The sequence below is a fragment of the Coregonus lavaretus genome, assembly GCF_964263955.1.
Source record: "Coregonus lavaretus genome assembly, contig: HAP1_SCAFFOLD_322, whole genome shotgun sequence".
NCBI lineage: Eukaryota > Metazoa > Chordata > Actinopteri > Salmoniformes > Salmonidae > Coregonus > Coregonus lavaretus.
This window is the reverse complement of record NW_028163312.1, coordinates 457,394-474,169: the sequence shown is the minus strand read 5'-3', so window position 1 is coordinate 474,169 and position 16,776 is coordinate 457,394. Positions and strand designations below refer to the sequence as shown.

Sequence of the window (16,776 nt, the reverse complement as noted above, 5' to 3'; positions counted from 1 at the left end):
CTTCGTTCTGCAATGCACTCTAACAGCCAGGGATTACATCACCACTACGTAGCTTCGTTCTGTAATGCACTCTGACCTCTGACCTCTGACAGCCAGGGATTACATCACCACTACGTAGCTTCGTTCTGCAATGCACTCTAACAGCCAGGGATTACATCACCACTACGTAGCTTCGTTATGTAATGCACTCTGACCTCTGACCTCTAACAGCCAGGGATTACATCACCACTACGTAGCTTCGTTCTGTAATGCACTCTGACCTCTGACCTCTGACAGCCAGGGATTACATCACCACTTGGAATGACTTCTCATTTGAAGAAACCCTTTTTTTTGGTAGGACACATGAGAGGCTCTAAAGGACTCCTACATCACTATCTGTCTGGCAGGGTATTTCCCCACTCCTCTCCTCTCAGCAGAGTGGAACAGAGGAGAGAGATAGAGAAGCAGACAGAGAGATAGATATATATATATAGAGAGAGAGATAGAGAGAGACTAACTGGGTGTTAAATGAAAGCTAAGAGTCTATATTTTGGGGAAATCAAGGCATACATACATTTTTCAACAATTTTCCAATCCATATATTTGGAATAAGCTAAATCTGTGATTTCTGGTCAAAACGGGTCTTAAAACATCTACCAGACAAAGTCTTAAAAGGTATTAGAAATACATCAAAACACATTAATGTTGACGTTAAGACCCCTGCCAACTAACATCAACACTTATATTTAGTTTTGGATAAATTTTTCTGCCTTCTGTAATTTCAAGAAACATTGCCTTGTGCTTTGAAATTCCGTTACCAAAAACCCACATATCTTTAAGATATTTTCAAATTTCATGACGGAGGATAATGAAAAGTTGACAGAAGTAACAAGGTAGACCTATCAATTAGTTGGTATTTTTACTGATATAAATTTGGTTTATGAATCGTTAAGTGATTAAAAAACAATCGTTACCACATTGGTAACGGAATTTCCAAAAAATCTGAAACTGAATTTCTGCAAATTAATGGGCTACAATGGGAAATCATAGTAGTCACAAACCACAGTTGGGTTCACAAGTTTGGACAGCACAGTACAATACAGCACAATACAATACAGCACAGTACAGCACAATACAGCACAGTACAATACAGCACAATACAATACAGCACAATACAGCACAGTACAATACAGCACAATACAATACAGCACAGCACAATACAGCACAATACAATACAGCACAGTACAGCACAATACAGCACAGTACAATACAGCACAATACAATACAGTACAGCACAGTACAATACAGCACAGTACAATACAGCACAATACAGCACAGCACAGCACAATACAATACAGTACAGCACAGTACAATACAGCACAATACAATACAGCACAGTACAATACAGCACAGCACAATACAGCACAGTACAATACAGCACAGTACAATACAGCACAATACAGCACAGTACAATACAGCACAATACAGCACAGTACAATACAGCACAATACAGCACAGTACAATACAGCATAGCACAATACAGCACAATACAATACAGTACAGCACAGTACAATACAGCACAGTACAATACAGCACAGTACAATACAGCACAGCACACTACAATACAGCACAGTACAATACAGCACAGTACAATACAGCACAGTACAATACAGCACAGCACACTACAATACAGCACAGTACAATACAGCACAGTACAATACAGCACATTACAGTACAATACAATACAGCACAGTACAATACAGCACAGTACAATACAGCACAGTACAATACAATACAGCACAATACAATACAGCACAGTACAATACAGCACAATACAGCACAGTACAATACAGCACAATGCAATACAGCACAGTACAATACAGCACAGTACAGTACAATACAATACAGCACAGTACAATACAGCACAATACAATACAGCACAGTACAATACAGCACAGTACAATACAGCACAGTACAATACAGCACAATACAATACAGCACAGTACAATACAGCACAGTACAATACAGCACAGTACAATACAGCACAATACAGCACAGTACAATACAGCACAATACAGCACAATACAATACAGCACAGTACAATACAGCACAATACAGCACAGTACAATACAGCACAATACAATACAGCACAGCACAATACAATACAGCACAGCACAATACAGCACAATACAATACAGCACAATACAATACAGCACAGTACAATACAGCACAATACAGCACAATACAATACAGCACAGTACAATACAGCACAATACAGCACAGTACAATACAGCACAATACAATACAGCACAGCACAATACAATACAGCACAGCACAATACAGCACAATACAATACAGTACAGCACAATACAGCACAGTACAATACAGCACAATACAATACAGTACAGCACAGTACAATACAGCACAGTACAATACAGCACAATACAGGACAGCACAATACAATACAGTACAGCACAGTACAATACAGCACAGTACAATACAGCACAATACAATACAGCACAGTACAATACAGCACAGCACAATACAGCACAGTACAATACAGCACAGTACAATACAGCACAATACAGCACAGTACAATACAGCACAATACAGCACAGTACAATACAGCACAATACAGCACAGTACAATACAGCACAGCACAATACAGCACAATACAATACAGTACAGCACAGTACAATACAGCACAGTACAATACAGCACAGCACAATACAGCACAGTACAATACAGCACAGTACAATACAGCACAATACAATACAGCACAGTACAATACAGCACAGTACAATACAGCACAGTACAATACAGCACAGTACAGTACAATACAGTACAATACAGCACAGTACAATACAGCACAGTACAGTACAATACAATACAGCACAGTACAATACAGCACAGTACAATACAGCACAGTACAATACAGCACAGTACAATACAGCACAATGCAATACAGCACAGTACAATACAGCACAGTACAGTACAATACAATACAGCACAGTACAATACAGCACAATACAATACAGCACAGTACAATACAGCACAGTACAATACAGCACAGTACAATACAGCACAGTACAATACAGCACAATACAATACAGCACAGTACAATACAGCACAGTACAATACAGCACAATACAATACAGCACAGTACAATACAGCACAGTACAATACAGCACAGTACAATACAGCACAATACAGCACAATACAGTACAGCACAATACAATACAGCAAAGAAAGGTTGAGTAGAGTTCAGTGCAGTAACCAGTAGAGATCACTAGTGCTGCACGGTATACCGAAACGTTGGTACTTTTTCTAAACTAGAACATGAAAAAAGGTTCGGTACTAGACTTTTTTTTTTACTTTCAGTACTTCTGTCAAATGTGTGTCACGTCTTATACAGATTGAGAGGATCGAGTCTGTCTAGTAATTTGTCTGAATCTCCTCAAGGGGGCAGTAGTGAGCTAGCACAACACTAGAGCACACAAGAGTTGAGTACGCTATAAAGTACTGTATTGTACTGTACTCTACTCTACTGCACTGAACTCTACTCTACTCTACTCCAATTTTCTGTACTCTACTTTACTGTACTCTACTGTGATGTACCAATTTGTAAGTCACTCTGGATAAGAGTGTCTGCTAAATGACTTAAATGAAAATGTAAAATGTACTTTGATGTCCAAACTTCTGAAACATAGCCATCTATGACTGGTTCAGATTTGGTCCGGTCTGGACCAAGCAAATTTGGTCTTGTTTGGAGGCAGAGCTCATTAAAATAATAGCCAGTGTGTATAATAATACCCAAATATTAAAATAATGATATTACATATTTCTACCTTTGTGTACCTATTCAGGATACATCCCCATGAAGAGAATGACTTTCATATCATCATTATGGATTTCTGTGTAGTACAGATCAGGGAGCCATGATGAAATTCCGTTACCCCAATTCCGTCCGTTAACCCAATTCCGTTACCGGGTGTAAATCCACTTCACTTACTGTAGTTCAATAACCAAAATAGATGTTTTCAAAGTCAAGGTACCATGTCATAGCTGACATCTTTTAATCATAATTCGGAGCAGATGTTTAACAGATTTGTTGGAAAACGTGTACACAGAAAACATATCTACAAAGTTATTCCAGTAAATGTGTTTTTGTAAAATGTTCTGTGTAAATAGCTAAAGGTTGTCCTTGTGCATAGAGTTGTATGGTTTGTTAAACTTTTAAATCAATGTTTTCTGGTTGGCATACATGTTAAGTGAGAAATCTGAGTCTCAGCGCAATTCCGTTACAGTGGATTTGCCCAAATACACACACACATACAACAAACAAACACACAAACACACAGATCAATAAATAGACTGGGAAGATGAGAGAGTTATAGAGAATGAGGCTAATCAATAGTCTGAATACTATATTAGAGACTGAAGTCTAAATACTAAATACTATATTAGAGACTGAAGTTTAAATACTAAATACTATATTAGAGACTGAAGTCTAAATACTATATTAGAGACTGAAGTCTAAATACTATATTAGAGACTGAAGTCTAAATACTATTTATTTGGGCTGCAATTTCTGAGGCTGGTAACTCTTAATAAACGTATCCTCTGCAATCCCCATCTTATCTTAGCTCACTGGTCACCATAGCAACACCCACCCGTAGTATGCGTTCCAGCAGGTATATCTCACTGGTCATCCCCAAAGCCAACACCTCCTTTAGCCGCCATTCCTTCCAGTTCTCTGCTGCCAATGACTGGAACGAACTGCAAAAATCTCTGAAGCTGGAGACTCTTATCTCCCTCACTAACTTTAAGCATCAGTTGTCAGAGCAGCTTACCGATCACTGCACCTGTACACAGCCATTCTGAAATTAGCCCCATATTGTTATTTATTTAGCACCCCAGAATCTCTATTTACACATCATCTTTTGCACATCTAGAGTGGATCTAGAGTGTCACCCCCTTTGAAGAGGGGGATGACCGCGGCAGCTTTCCAATCTCTGGGGATCTCAGACGATACGAAAGAGAGGTTGAACAGGCTAGTAATACGGTTGCGACAATTTTGGCGGATAATTTTAGAAAGAAAGGGTCCAGATTGTCTAGCCCAGATGATTTGTAGGGGTCCAGATTTTGCAGCTCTTACAGAACATCAGCTGTCTGAATTTGGGTGAAGGAGAAGCGGGGGGGCAAGTTGCAGCGGAGGGTGCAGAGCTGGTGGCCGGGGTAGGGGTAGCCAGGTGGAAAGCATGGCCAGCCGTAGCAAAATGCAGTGGGCAGCTGGGAGGAGGTGCTCTTATTCTCCATGGACAATACAGTGTCCCAAAACCTTTTGGAGTTAGTGCTACAGGATGCAAATTTCTGCTCTGCAAAAGTTAGCCTTTGCTTTCCTAACTGATTGTGTATATTGGTTCCTAACTTCCCTGAAAAGTACATATCGCGGGTGCTGTTCGATGCTAATGCCGTACGCCACAGGATGTTTTTGTGCTGGTCAAGGGCAGTCAAGTCTGAGGTGAACCAGGGGCTATATCTGTTCTTAGTTCTGAATTTTTTGAATGGGGCATGCTTATTTAAGATTGAGAGGAAATTACTTTTAAAGAACAACCAGGCATCCTCTACTGACGGAATGAGGTCAATATCCATCCAGGATACCTGGGCCAGGTCAATTAGGAAGGCCTGCTCGCTAAAGTGTTTTAGGGAGCGTTTGACAGTGATGAGGTATGGTCGTTTGACCGCGGACCCATTACGGACGCAGGCAATGAGGCAGTGATCGCTGAGATCCTGGTTGAAAACAGCAGAGGTGTATTTAGAGGGTAAATTAGTCAGGATGATATCTATGAGGGTGCCCATGTTTACGGATTTAGGGTTGAACCTGGTAGGTTCCTTGATAATTTGTGTGAGATTGAGGGCATCTAGTTTAGATTGTAGGACGGCCGGGGTGTTAAGCATATCCCAGTTTAGGTCACCAAGCAGTACGAACTCTGAGGATAGATGGGGGGCAATCAATTCACATATGGTGTCCAGGGCACAGCTGGGGGCTGAGGGGGGTCTGTAGCAAGTGGCAACAGTGAGAGACTTATTTCTCGAAAGGTGGATTTTTAGAAGTAGAAGCTCAAACTGTTTGGGCACAGACCTGGATAGTATGATAGAGCTCTGCAGGCTATCTCTATAGTAGATTGCAACTCCGCCCCCTTTGGCAGTTCTATCTAGACAGAAAATGTTGTAGTTGGGAATGGAAATGTCAGAATATTTGGTGGCCTTCCTAAGCCAGGATTCAGACACTGCTAGAACATCAGGGTTGGCTGAGTGTGCTAACGCAGTGAATAACTCAAACTTAGGAAGTAGACTTCTGATGTTAACAAGCAAGAAACCAAGGCTTTTGCGATTACAGAAGTCAACAAATGATAACGCCTGGGTAGTAGGAGTGATACTGGGGGCTACAGGGCCTGGGTTAACCTGTGCATCACCAGAGGAACAGAGGAGGAGTAGAATAAGGATACGGCTAAAGGCTTTAAGAACTGGTCTTCTAGTGCGTTGGGTACAGAGAAAAAAAGGGGCAGATTTTCGTTGTAGAATAGATATACACCAAGTCACTTGGCTCTGTCATACATGGTCTCTCCTATCATTGCTACGCAGACGACACACAATTCATTTTCTCCTTTCCCCCTTCTGATAACCAGGTGGCGAATCGCATCTCTGCCTGTCTGGCAGACATATCAGTGTGGATGACGGATCACCACCTCAAGCTGAACCTCGGCAAGACGGAGCTGCTCTTCCTCCCGGGGAAGGACTGCACGCTCCATGATCTCGGCATCACGGTTGACAACTCCATTGTGTCCTCCACCCAGAGTGCAAAGAACCTTGGCGTGATCCTGGACAACACCCTGTCGTTCTCCACTAACATCAAAGCGGTGACCCGATCCTGCAGGTTCATGCTCTACAACATTTGCAGAGTACGACCCTACCTTACACAGAAAGCGGCACAGGTCCTAATCCAGGCACTTGTCATCTCCCGTCTGGATTACTGCAACTCGCTGTTGGCTGGGCTCCCTGCCTGTGCCATTAAACCCCTACAACTTATCCAGAACGCTGCAGCCCGTCTGGTGTTCAACCTTCCCAAGTTCTCTCATGTCATCCCGCTCCTCCGCACACTCCACTGGCTTCCAGTTAAAGCTTGCATCTGCTACAAGACCATGGTACTTGCCTACGGAGCTGTGAGGGGAACAGCACCTCCTTACCTTCAGGCTCTGATCAGACCCTACACCCAAACAAGGGCACTACGTTCATCCATCTCTGGCCTGCTGGCCCCCCTACCTCTACGGAAGCACAGTTCCCGCTCAGCCCAGTCAAAGCTATTCGCTGCTCTGGCACCCCAATGGTGGAACAAGCTCCCCCACGACGCCAGGACAGCGGAGTCACTGACCACCTTCTGGAGACACTTGAAACCCTACCTCTTTAAGGAATACCTGGGATAGGATAAAGTAGTCCTTCTAATGGACCATTATCACCTGTCTTTTATTTATTTTTATTTTATTAGGGGGTAGATCAGCTTTAATATTTCAGATAGATTGTAACTTCCATCAATGTACTTGTCTGCATCACTTCCAATCCCCCATATGTTTTTTTCTCTCGCATATATATATATATATATATATATATATATATATATATATACAGTTGAAGTCGGATGTTTACATACACTTATGTTGGAGTCATTAAAACTTGTTTTTCAACAACTCCACAAATGTATTGTTAACAAACTATAGTTTTGGCAAGTTGGTTAGGAATTGAGGTCAGGGCTTTGTGATGGCCACTCCAATACCTTGACTTTGTTGTCCTTAAGCCATTTTGCCACAACTTTGGAAGTATGCTTGGGGTCATTGTCCATTTGGAAGACCCATTTGCGACCAAGCTTTAACTTCCTGACTGATGTCTTGAGATGTTGCTTCAATATATCCACATAATTTTCCTTCCTCATGATGCCATCTATTTTGTGAAGTGCACCAGTCCCTCCTGCAGCCAAGCACCCCCACAGCATGATGCTGCCACCCCCGTGCTTCACGGTTGGGATGGTGTTCTTCGGCTTGCAAGCGTCCCCCTTTTTCCTCCAAACATAACGATGCTCATTATGGCCAAACAGTTCTATTTTTGTTTCATCAGACCAGAGGACATTTCTCCAAAAAGTACAATCTTTGTCCCCATGTGCAGTTGCAAACTGTAGTCTGGCTTTTTTATGGTGGTTTTGGAGCAGTGGCTTCTTCCTTGCTGAGCGGCCTTTCAGGTTATGTCGATATAGGACTCGTTTTACTGTGGATATAGATACTTTTGTACCAGGTCCTTTGCTGTTGTTCTGGGATTGATTTCCACTTTTCGCACCAAAGTACGTTCATCTCTAGGAGACAGAACGCGTCTCCTTCCTGAGCGGTATGACGGCTGCGTGGTCCCATGGTGTTTATACTTGCATACTATTGTTTGTACAGATGAACGTGGTACCTTCAGGCGTTTGGGAATTGCTCCCAAAGATGAACCAGACTTGTGAGGTCTACAATTTATTTTCTTAGGTCTTGGCTGATTTCTTTTGATTTTCCCATGATGTCAAGCAAAGAGGCACTGAGTTTGAAGGTAGGCCTTGAAATACATCCACAGGTACACCTCCAATTGACTCAAATTATGTCAATTAGCCTATCAGAAGCTTCTAAAGCCATGAAATCATTTTGCTGGAATTTTCAAAGCTGTTTAAAGGAACAGTCAACTTAGTGTATGTAAACTTCTGACCCACTGAAATTGTGATACAGTGAATTATAAGTGAAATATTCTGTCTGTAAACAATTGTTGGAAAAATTACTTGTGTCATGCACAAAGTAGATGTCCTAACCGACTTGCCAAAACTATAGTTTGTTAACAAGAAATGTGTAGAGTGATTGAAAAACTAGTTTTAATGACTCCAACCTAAGTGTATGTAAACTTCTGACTTCAACTGATATATATATATATACACACACACTGTCTTAGAACAGGGGCATGGGGGGAAAAATACATGATATCTATGCACTTAAATAGCGAATGGACAACGTTTTTCCTGTGGTTAATTTTCATGCATGCCAGATAGGAAGCATGTGCTTAATATTAGGAAAGTTGAGAAATAAATATAGTATGCCTAGCCTATAGAAAGCTGATGGGATCCTCCTCTATTTAATAGAGGCCATCACTCTGTTTTCTCACGCTACTCCATAGCCTATAGAAAAGTTGCGCAACATGAGCTCATGGGCTCTCATGAAGTGTTTGATTAGATTTTCGAGTCCATTTGCATTGATGTCAGAGTGATTAGAGGGACAATAGAGTGCTGAGTACCAGGCAGTTAGCAGGTTTGGTAGGCTACTAATGACCATCAGCAGCATCAGAGCTTGGAGAAGCCTAATTAGTGTGACTAAATGATCACGTGGAATTTGATTGTGGTCATTACTCGTGACCGCCGGTGTGGCGGTAATACGGTCACCATAACAGCCTTAGTTACCAATGTAACAGCCCTAGTTACCAACATAACATAACAGTTAACAAGTAAAAGACTGAGTTAGACAGGAAAGAGCTAAAGTATCTAATACCATTACAGCTTACTGAGTTAGATAGGAAAGACCTGGGGCGGCAGGTAGCTTAGTGGTTAAGAGCGTTGTGCCAGTAACCGAAAGGTTGCTGGTTCTAATCCCCGAGCCGACTAGGTGAAAAAATCTGTCGATGTGCCCTTGAGCAAGGCACTTAACCCTAATTGCTCCTGTAAGTCGCTCTGGATAAGAGCGTCTGATAAATGACTAAAATGTAAAGAGCTAAAGTATGTAAAACCATTACAGTGTGTATCATGTGTCTAGTGGTCAGGAGGCAGAACCACTAACCATTACAGTGTGTATCGTGTGTCTAGTGGTCAGGAGGCAGAACCACTAACCATTACAGTGTGTATCATGTGTCTAGTGGTCAGGAGGCAGAACCACAGACTCTGTTGTGTAAATTCACTGTAGTGTAGTAACACAGTGTTCAGCCTGATTGGCTCTCTGCTGAGTGGGCGGCAGGTCGCTAGGGGCAGGGATCAGACTGATTGGCTCTCTGCTGAGTGGGCGGCAGGTCGCTAGGGGCAGGGATCAGACTGATTGGCTCTCTGCTGAGTGGGCGGCAGGTCGCTAGGGGCAGGGATCAGACTGATTGGCTCTCTGCTGAGTGGGCGGCAGGTCGCTAGGGGCAGGGATCAGACTGCGGTGATGTCACCACTAGAGCGGTGCAGAACTAAACACTGTCACCATGGAGACCCTCCAGATCATGGCTATCTAGCTCGTCAGAGGAGAAGAACGGTCTCTCTCTCTTCTTCTGAGTCAGATGTTACTCATGTGAGAGTTTATAGCAAAACTAAAGGAGAGTTTCTAGGAAGAAACAGCACTTTTCCATCTGTGGGTTGAGTTAGTGTCACTGAGTCCCTAGAAAGATTAGGTCTATTCAAAGAAGGCACCACTGGAAATACATTAGGAAAGGGACAACTGAGTCAAGTCCAGCCATTCATTTAAATCGGAATAGATGACTAGGTCAGAACTGTTAACTAGCAAACTTCATAGTGCTAGTCTGCCCTTCTCACTAAGACCACGGAGTGAGCGAGAGTCTTGAGAACCACACCTCAGAATCTTCCATTAACTGAATACATAAACCTGGACTTGGTAGAGGTGTGGCCTGCTGGGAGACTCTCTAGAGGTCAGAGGGTAGAGGTGTGGCCTGCTGGGAGACTCTCTAGAGGTCAGAGGGTAGAGGTGTGGCCTGCTGGGAGACTCTCTAGAGGTCAGAGGGTAGAGGTGTGGTCTGCTGGGAGACTCTCTAGAGGTCAGAGGGTAGAGGTGTGGCCTGCTGGGAGACTCTCTAGAGGTCAGAGGGTAGAGGTGTGGTCTGCTGGGAGACTCTCTAGAGGTCAGAGGGTAGAGGTGTGGCCTGCTGGGAGACTCTCTAGAGGTCAGAGGGTAGAGGTGTGGCCTGCTGGGAGACTCTCTAGAGGTCAGAGGGTAGAGGTGTGGCCTGCTGGGAGACTCTCTAGAGGTCAGAGGGTAGAGGTGTGGCCTGCTGGGAGACTCTCTAGAGAACAGAGGGTAGAGGTGTGGCTTGCTGGGAGACTCTCTAGAGGTCAGAGGGTAGAGGTGTGGCCTGCTGGGAGACTCTCTAGAGAACAGAGGGTAGAGGTGTGGCCTGCTGGGAGACTCTCTAGAGGTCAGAGGGTAGAGGTGTGGCCTGCTGGGAGACTCTCTAGAGGTCAGAGGGTAGAGGTGTGGCCTGCTGGGAGACTCTCTAGAGAACAGAGGGTAGAGGTGTGGCCTGCTGGGAGACTCTCTAGAGGTCAGAGGGTAGAGGTGTGGCCTGCTGGGAGACTCTCTAGAGAACAGAGGGTAGAGGTGTGGCCTGCTGGGAGACTCTCTAGAGGTCAGAGGGTAGAGGTGTGGCCTGCTGGGAGACTCTCTAGAGGTCAGAGGGTAGAGGTGTGGCCTGCTGGGAGACTCTCTAGAGGTCAGAGGGTAGAGGTGTGGCCTGCTGGGAGACTCTCTAGAGGTCAGAGGGTAGAGCACTCTGTTCATCCATCCCATCAACACCTCTGTTCCGTCTCTGTCCTACTATCTTATTGCAGATCTACCACTATCATCTCAATGGACTGTTAGGTTTTGGTTGCGTCATGTCACTTCACTATCTGAAGGGGTTTTCTACTTGACAGTTCAACTATTCATCCTGGACAAAGTTCACCAGGATCACCACCTCTCCTCTGGCTCTTTATAGAGGCCATGCTGGGTAGACCCACTGTATCTTTAGACCTGGCCACTGGCACAGTCCTGGCCCTATGGAGCCTTTCAACTGGGCAGAGTAGACATTAAATAAAGGTAGACAGTTCTCATTAAGGAGAGGAGAGACTGAAGACACAGTTGTAAAATAAAAAAGGCAACGCGACAGGGGTTAGCGCTACAGGACAGGGGTTAGCGCTACAGGACAGGGGTTAGCGCTACAGGACAGGGGTTAGCGCTACAGGACAGGGGTTAGCGCTACAGGACAGGGGTTAGCCCTACAGGACAGGGGTTAGCGCTACAGGACAGGGGTTAGCCCTACAGGACAGGGGTTAGCGCTACAGGACAGGGGTTAGCGCTACAGGACAGGGGTTAGCGCTACAGGACAGGGGTTAGCATACAGGACAGGGGTTAGCGCTACAGGACAGGGGATAGCATACAGGACAGGGGTTAGCGCTACAGGACAGGGGATAGCATACAGGACAGGGGTTAGCGCTACAGGACAGGGGTTAGCCCTACAGGACAGGGGTTAGCGCTACAGGACAGGGGATAGCATACAGGACAGGGGTTAGCGCTACAGGACAGGGGTTAGCGCTACAGGACAGGGGTTAGCGCTACAGGACAGGGGTTAGCGCTACAGGACAGGGGTTAGCGCTACAGGACAGGGGTTAGCATACAGGACAGGGGTTAGCGCTACAGGACAGGGGATAGCATACAGGACAGGGGTTAGCGCTACAGGACAGGGGTTAGCCCTACAGGACAGGGGTTAGCGCTACAGGACAGGGGTTAGCGCTACAGGACAGGGGTTAGCCATACAGGACAGGGGTTAGCGCTACAGGACAGGGGTTAGCCATACAGGACAGGGGTTAGCGATACAGGACAGGGGTTAGCCCTACAGGACAGGGGTTAGCGCTACAGGACAGGGGTTAGCGCTACAGGACAGGGGATAGCCATACAGGACAGGGGATAGCCATACAGGACAGGGGATAGCCATACAGGACAGGGGTTAGCGCTACAGGACAGGGGTTAGCGCTACAGGACAGGGGTTAGCGCTACAGGACAGGGGATAGCGCTACAGGACAGGGGTTAGCATACAGGACAGGGGTTAGCGCTACAGGACAGGGGATAGCCATACAGGACAGGGGATAGCCATACAGGACAGGGGTTAGCGCTACAGGACAGGGGTTAGCGCTACAGGACAGGGGTTAGCGCTACAGGACAGGGGTTAGCGCTACAGGACAGCGGTTAGCGCTATAGGACAGGGGTTGATTGGGGATCCACCACCAATGACAACACATGGTTAACTGGTCCATAGCTGGTGGAGAAGAGGGCTGGGAGAGACTTCTCTCACAGATCTAGGGTCAGTTTACCCAACACCAATCTAACCCTAAACACTGTCTGGGAAGTGGGATTTTCATCCTGACTCACTAAAACACGACATAAAAGATGGATATTGCAGAATGTCAAAGGCTACTTTGTTTGACAGAATACTGTCTGTTTATTCAGCATGGATTCTCACCTTGTTATCTGGGTGGCTTCATTCTTCTGGAAACACTTGATAATGATTATCGAAGTTATTGAATAAACCAGTGCAGTTATCAAACAGCATGGACAGACAGGAAGAATGGAGAAATCCAGCGGAGAGAAGAGGACCCAAACCCTAAACAGTTACATCCGGAAGCTGCGCTCAGTTCATGTACAGTTGGCGGACAAGTAAAACAAAAAGCTTCCATCAACCTGGTAAAACGTTGCATATAATGTCCTCTCTCCCAGGTATTGAAATAATCCACTGGTGACCGCTGGGCGTCCCTCGAAGGCTGCAAAAGAACAGCTGTCTTTGAGAGGAAAGTTTCAGGCTTTGATTGACTTCTCTTCTCCTTCCCACACCGTTCAGAGCAGCGCGACCCTCCCTCCGTCTCCACCAGGCTTTCTCTTCTCCTTCCCACACCGTCCAGAGCAGCGCGATCCTCCCTCCGTCTCCACCAGGCTTTCTCTTCTCCTTCCCACACCGTCCAGAGCAGCGCGACCCTCCCTCCGTCTCCACCAGGCTTTCTCTTCTCCTTCCCACACCGTCCAGAGCAGCGCGATCCTCCCTCCGTCTCCACCAGGCTTTCTCTTCTCCTTCCCACACCGTCCAGAGCAGCGCGACCCTCCCTCCGTCTCCACCAGGCTTTCTCTTCTCCTTCCCACACCGTTCAGAGCAGCGCGATCCTCCCTCCGTCTCCACCAGGCTTTCTCTTCTCCTTCCCACACCGTTCAGAGCAGCGCGATCCTCCCTCCGTCTCCACCAGGCTTTCTCTTCTCCTTCCCACACCGTCCAGAGCAGCCCGACCCTCCCTCCGTCTCCACCAGTCTTTCTCTTCTCCTTCCCACACCGTTCAGAGCAGCGCGACCCTCCCTCCGTCTCCACCAGGCTTTCTCTTCTCCTTCCCACACCGTCCAGAGCAGCGCGACCCTCCCTCCGTCTCCACCAGGCTTTCTCTTCTCCTTCCCACACCGTCCAGAGCAGCGCGATCCTCCCTCCGTCTCCACCAGGCTTTCTCTTCTCCTTCCCACACCGTTCAGAGCAGCGCGATCCTCCCTCCGTCTCCACCAGGCTTTCTCTTCTCCTTCCCACACCGTCCAGAGCAGCCCGACCCTCCCTCCGTCTCCACCAGTCTTTCTCTTCTCCTTCCCACACCGTTCAGAGCAGCGCGACCCTCCCTCCGTCTCCACCAGGCTTTCTCTTCTCCTTCCCACACCGTTCAGAGCAGCGCGATCCTCCCTCCGTCTCCACCAGGCTTTCTCTTCTCCTTCCCACACCGTCCAGAGCAGCGCGATCCTCCCTCCGTCTCCACCAGTCTTCTGTCAGCAGCACTAATGATAACGTCACGTTGTATGGTAATGAGGAAACCTATTGAGTCATACCATTTACATATTTTTATTTTATTTAAACAGTGGTGTAAAGTACTTAAGTAAAAACACTTTAAAGTACTACTTAAGTCGTTTTTGGGGGGTATCAGTACTTTACTTTACTACTACTAATAATAATATAATATGCCATTTAGCAGACGCTTTTATCCAAAGCGACTTACAGTCATGCGTGCATCAATTTTTTGTGTATGGGTGGTCCCGGGGATCGAACCCACTACCTTGGCGTTACAAGAGCCGTGCTCTACCAGCTGAGCTACAGAATGAAAAATAAAATAATGTAATTTTTACTCCATACATTTTCCTTGACACCCAAAAGTAGTCGTTACATTTTGAATGCTTAACAGGTCAGGAAAATGGTCCAATTCACACACTTATCAAGAGAACATCCCTGGTCATCCCTACTGCCTCTGGCCTGGCTGACTCACTAAACACATGCTTCGTTTGTAAATTCTGTCTGAGTGTTGGAGTGTACCCCTGGCTATCTGTAAATTTTAAAAAAAACAAGACAATTGTGCCATCTGGTTTGCTTAATATAAGGATTTTAAAATGATTTATACTTTTACTTTTGATACTTAGTATATTTAAAACCAAATACTTGTATACTTTTATTCAAGTAGTATTTTACTGGGTGACTTTCACTTTTACTGGAGTCGTTTTCTATGAAGGTATCTTTACTTTTACTGGAGTCATTTTCTATGAAGGTATCAAGTATAAATATAGCCTACACAATAGCTTTCAACATACCAATATTTGTGGAAACTTTACAAATAAATTATGGTATGAATAATACAATTGAAAAAATAAAATGTCAAATTATCCATTAATTTTATCAAAGGTGGTAGGTAGCAAGTTTCAAGTTTTAATGTCACATGCACAAGTACAGTGAAATGCCTTTCTTGCAAACTCAAAACCCAACAATGCAGTAATCAATATCAATGTAGCACTAAAAATAACATTTACATTACATTTTAGTCATTTAGCAGACACTCTTATCCAGAGCGACTTACAGTTAGATAACAAGGTAGAACAAAAACACATTAAATAAGAAATAAGAAGAACAGGAGAAAGTAAGCATTCTATATACAGGGTCAGTTCCAGTCCCATATTAACAATGTGCAGGGATACTGGAGTGATGGAGGTAGATATGTATAGGGGTAAGGTGACTATATACAGGGTCAGTTCCTGTACCATATTAACAATGTGCAGGGATACTGGAGTGATGGAGGTAGATATGTATAGGGGTAAGGTGACTATATACAGGGTCAGTTCCTGTACCATATTAACAATGTGCAGGGATACTGGAGTGATGGAGGTAGATATGTATAGGGGTAAGGTGACTATATACAGGGTCAGTTCCAGTACCATATTAACAATGTGCAGGGATACTGGAGTGATGGAGGTAGATATGTATAGGGGTAAGGTGACTATATACAGGGTCAGTTCCAGTACCATATTAACAATGTGCAGGGATACTGGAGTGATGGAGGTAGATATGTATAGGGGTAAGGGGACTATATATAGGGTCAGTTCCAGTACCATATTAACAATGTGCAGGGATACTGGAGTGATGGAGGTAGATATGTATAGGGGTCAGGTGACTATATACAGGGTCAGTTCCAGTACCATATTAACAATGTGCAGGGATACTGGAGTGATGGAGGTAGATATGTATAGGGGTAAGGTGACTATATACAGGGTCAGTTCCAGTACCATATTAACAATGTGCAGGGATACTGGAGTGATGGAGGTAGATATGTATAGGGGTAAGGGGACTATATACAGGGTCAGTTCCAGTACCATATTAACAATGTGCAGGGATAGCTATTTAGCCGTTTTATGGCTTGGGGATTGAAGCTGTTCAGGAGCCTGTTGGTGTCAGACTTGATGCACCGGTACCACTTGCAGAGAGAACAGTCTATGGCTTGGGTGGCTGGAGTCTTTAACAGTTTTCTGGGCATTCACACCGTGAAAAACAGTTGTACTGCACTAGAGTGTTAAAACAAATCGATATTCCCAAAGTTTACCATGCATGTCTTTGCAGGGGGGACTCTTATTTTGAAAAAAGAAAATCAGCAATCGC

General features: G+C 45.0%; 1 protein-coding gene across 1 annotated transcript in view; it reads right to left on the bottom strand.

Moving 5' to 3' along the window:
• The window catches only part of map3k22 (mitogen-activated protein kinase kinase kinase 22), a gene marked incomplete at its 3' end in the record, with an annotated part of 65,000 nt that extends 50,859 nt beyond the window's left edge, over positions 1-14,141 (bottom strand). The window contains exon 1 of the mRNA XM_084193100.1: positions 13,303-14,141. The remainder of the gene's footprint in view (positions 1-13,302) is intronic.
• Positions 14,142-16,776: the final 2,635 nt, after the last annotated feature.